This window comes from Palaemon carinicauda, chromosome 16, assembly GCF_036898095.1.
Source record: "Palaemon carinicauda isolate YSFRI2023 chromosome 16, ASM3689809v2, whole genome shotgun sequence".
Taxonomy (NCBI): domain Eukaryota; kingdom Metazoa; phylum Arthropoda; class Malacostraca; order Decapoda; family Palaemonidae; genus Palaemon; species Palaemon carinicauda.
In genome coordinates, this window is record NC_090740.1 from 96166961 (window position 1) to 96171712 (window position 4752).

Below are 4752 nucleotides of genomic sequence, written 5' to 3' on the forward strand. Positions count from 1 at the left end.
AATTGAAGCAGTCAGCCCTCCCTGCTTGTGACAAGAAGTAGCAAACACTGCCTGCAGCCTGCCTTCGTTCAACAGTATCATCGAATACTTGGAAGAAGATCTCTGATGTCCCATCTTGATGCCCCCTTTTGTGACGTTTTCGAATCCTGTCATCGTGACAGTTTCATCTGAACTTCAGCCTCCAGCCTGCAACGTTCACAAGCCTTACTTCAACAGTATCATCGAATTCTTGGAAGAAGGCCTCTGATGTCCCATATATATGCCACCCTTTCTTTAACGTGTTCGAATCCGGTCATCGTGCCAGTTTCAACTGAACGTAAGCCGCCCTTTTGCGACTAACTCAAGTCTCCGTAGCAGCATCGTCTTTGCAGCTGAAGAAAACTATTCCTTCAGTATTTTTACCTTAATGACTGTTAGCCTTTTATGTTGGTGTTTGATTGGTTTGGTTTGCCAGTTAAAGTATCCGAAGAAGTAATGTTGATTTTCTTTATAAGTTTGTGAATAAACGTGTTTTTTCGTGAGTTTCTTTTTTATATTCATTTCCCATATTTAATTGGTTATTGTTGATATTTATTTTACTTATTAAAAGAACATGTAAAGATTTTAAGATCGTAACATTAATATATATATATATATATATATATATATATATATATATATATATATATATATATATATATATATATATATATATATATATATATAAATATTCATATACATAATATATATATATATATATATATATATATATATATATATATATATATATATATATATATATATATATAATGAGACATCGGATAATTTTTTTTCACTTTATTACAAAAGGTTCGTAAGTACACTGTACAATCGACATTCTCTTAGGTGAAAGTGTTGTCTTCTCGAGTGCACAAAGCCAACTAGCTACCCCTCTCTATATCAAGCTGCTATCTTGCTGAAACAACATGGTGAGTCATAGGTTTTGTTACTGGTTATAAAGTTCATTAACCTTGACGTACAACACATATCTTCATATAAAAATTAGGACATTTGGCACTTTCCCTCGCTAGTTTATGAATAGGCATGGCATGTACCTAACAGAAATGCAACATAATATATATATATATATATATATATATATATATATATATATATATATATATATATATATATATATATATATATATATATATATATATATATATATATATATCACCCAAAAAAATAACACATCTTCCACAAAAAAAAAGAAATATTGCATGTATAAATTTACACAACAAAATATAAAAAAATCAACTCATTGCTTCTTATGACCTCTGCATCTTAAATACAGAATACCCAAAGTGAAAACAAAAAAAAATCACATGAACATCAATATCAATCAGCCTCATCAATAACCACCCTCTGGTCGTGGCAATACAGGATTTCTAGGTGGGACAGGGGTAGTAATAGATATTCTTTCATACTTTGATTTTACTCGTCCGGGTTCACGGTTCAATTTCGCAAAACAACTAACCACCACTGCTTCACGATATATTCAGAATCACTACTACACTTGCACTTGCAACTATCAACTGGTGGCCACTAGCCATTTACCCGAGGAAATCATTCATCTTCAAGCCCTCCTCTTATAACATGAACACTACCTATCCTCAAGGCTGAACCCAAATCCTGCAGCCGCTAGCCATTCGGGAACCACCCCAGCCCCAGCAACCAGTAATCATATAAATACATGAATAATACAGCATCTGTCTGAGGAATCTCACCTGACCTATTTAACTCCGATTGCTTTTAGGTACAATCAAGAGTATGTCATACATATTGCCACACTCAGGAAAATTAGCACAACACTTTATGTATACATTAAGCATAAACATAAGAACATACTGTTATCATCAAGTTTATTTAAAACACGTCAAAATAAGAAATGAGGTCTGTTCAAACAACAACAGCAGCAAAGGTAAAAAAAATCTACTCATCAACTTAAAGAAGGTCACGTATGCAGGGGTAAGGGGAAACACTGATTGACATTTTTGAAAACTACTTCTTTAGGCACCACATGAATGTGTGCCTAATAGTGTTCAGACACTGCACCATTAGTAATGCTTTGTATCACTACAGTGTTAGATTAACCATCTTTACCGGGTACGGACCCAAATGCGCTGGCTTCAGCTTGTGTTTCCTATTTTGTAATTGTTTCAAATGTACACGGACGCCCACAAATACTTTTATCGGTGCAATTTTGAACAGACCATCATACTTTGAGCTGTGTTTTTCATTAGCTCTCTTCAAAAATCTTTCAGTTGTGTTCATTTCTCTCCTCAATTGATTTAATAAATATGCACAGTATTGCTCAGTGGAATAATTTAGCAATTATTATGAATTAATGAGGACCGTATATGGTAACACAGGATCCTGTTCATACAATAAAAAGAAAGGCATATCCCTGAGAGAAGCGTTATGTGAAATGTTCAAAGCTAGCTCAGTTGTAGGAAGCTCTCCTCAAGGTTCTATCAGTCCCTAAATGCTCTGCATGATTTGCATGTACAATGGGGGTTGGCTCTATTAATCAAAAAGGGGGGGGGGGGAAGAACTACCCGTGCACAAAATTCCCTCGCCTCTTCTCGTAAGTACAATATAGGATATTTTCTATAAAAAATTCTCTCGAAGCACATTCAGGAATGAAGTATAACTGTCCGATTCCCCTTTAATCACTGCTCACACTCTTTCCATTCATTCCTCTATTTTCTGTCCCTCTCGGACTTCTTTTATGGCTCATCCTTCCAAGTCAATAACACCTCCATTATCAGGTCATTCATTGTGGACACCCCTGGTCATGTCCTCAGCCACCCACATATATTCACCTTCACCGCTCATATCCCTGTCTCTCTCTCTCTATAATATCTGTAAATCTCTCTCTCTCTCTCTCCCTCCGCTCCTGTATTCTGATTACTCCTCAAGAGAATTGACATCCCCTTCTCTATTTTCTCTATTATGATGGGGATCTTCAATACTTTTGCGACGTTCTTCGTTCCTTTTATGTGCCCTAGTTGTTACTCCTATTACTGCACCTCTAGAGAGAGCATCAGCTACCTTGTTAGCTTTACCTTCTTTGTGGTGAAAACCCTTTATATTAAACTTTAACAGTCTCTCAATCTATCTTGCTTGTCGAGAGATCAAATCCCCTTTGAAAAAGAGGTCACGTAAGGGGCAATGATCACGTAGCAACTCAATCGACTGACCTAATAAAAAGAACTGATGTCTCTCTAGAACACAACAAATAGCCAAAACCTCTCGACCAAATGTACTATAATTCTTTCCTGCCCAGGAAGCAAAACAAATGGGTCGCTTTCTACCTTTATCATCTCATTGGGAAACTATGCCACCAATAGCTACGCTACTCACATCTATTGTTACTAAAAACAGGAGATCAAATCTAGGATATGCAAGTAAGTCATTGCTAGCTAAGGCAGGTTTGAAATGGTTAATGGCCCCTTCTTTTCCCACTCACCAATTTATTACTTTTTGTTTCATTAAAGCATCTAATGGTCTCGCTATCTCTCCAAAACCTCCTATGGATTAAGGTAATACCCAGCGAGCCCAAGGAACCCACCTACTTCCTTAACTGGGGCACGGTTGGATACCTTCTGGGTTTATTATGTGACCTAAAAATTCGGTCTGTTTACAAAAAAAATTACACTTTGACAAATTTATTTTCATGCCATTATGTCGCAATGCTTCTAAAATTTTACGAAGATTGCTATTGTTCTTTGGCTATTTTCATTGTGATTATGATATCATTAAAAAAAACAAGGACATTAGGGGCAAATGAGGGACACCAAACCCCCATCATTACTCTAGAGAATTGACTTAGAACACTTTTAACACCGAAAGGAAGAGAGTTAAACTGAAATAGTTAATCGTTTGCTATAAATGCCGTTTTACATTCACTGACTTTCTGAATGGGTATTTGATAGTATCCAGATTTTATATCAACAGTTGTAAAATATTTAATATCCCGTACCTTCCCAAGTAATTCTTCGATCGAGGGCAATGGAAATGCGTTTAACTTTCTATAATCAACATATAATTTTACCGAGCCATCCTTTTTCCTAACAGCTTCAATTGGAGAAGCCTAGGGGAACACGCTCTCCTTGATTATCCCTTGTTCCCTTATTTTATTAATTTCCTTTTCTATCTCTCCCTGGAAATGAATGGGTACCTTATAAGCACTTCACTTGATCGGCTCCGCCTGCCCAGTTTCAATGGCAAAGGGAAATCGATCAATCCTCACGGTGGCTAATCTTCAATTGCAATTACTTTGGATTAATTATTGACAATGTAACTAACTCTATGTTTATATTCTGGCAGACATAGTTTTTGCGCTTGCATAATCAAATCCTGAATGCGTTTGTCTGTGGGGGCTGGATTTGTGGCTCCCAACATCGCATTATTAGCAATTTCACATAACCCTAATTCACACAGAATCACTTCCCAACACAACTCTTTTATTTGACAAATTAACTCTCATTATATCATCTCTTTTCTTTTTTATTTCCGATAGGCCCTCTAAAATTACATGCGCCCTATTGTCATGGGGTGTTACAATGACCTTGGTTCCTTCCTGAAGTGTACGACACAGGGTCACTGATATGCTCGTAAGGGTCACGGGAGACAACACTTCTCCTCTCTCAGGTACAGCTGTTACCTTACTTAAATGTGTCTCCATGCCCTCACAAGTACTTACTCTCTCATGACTTTCTATCGGCAAAA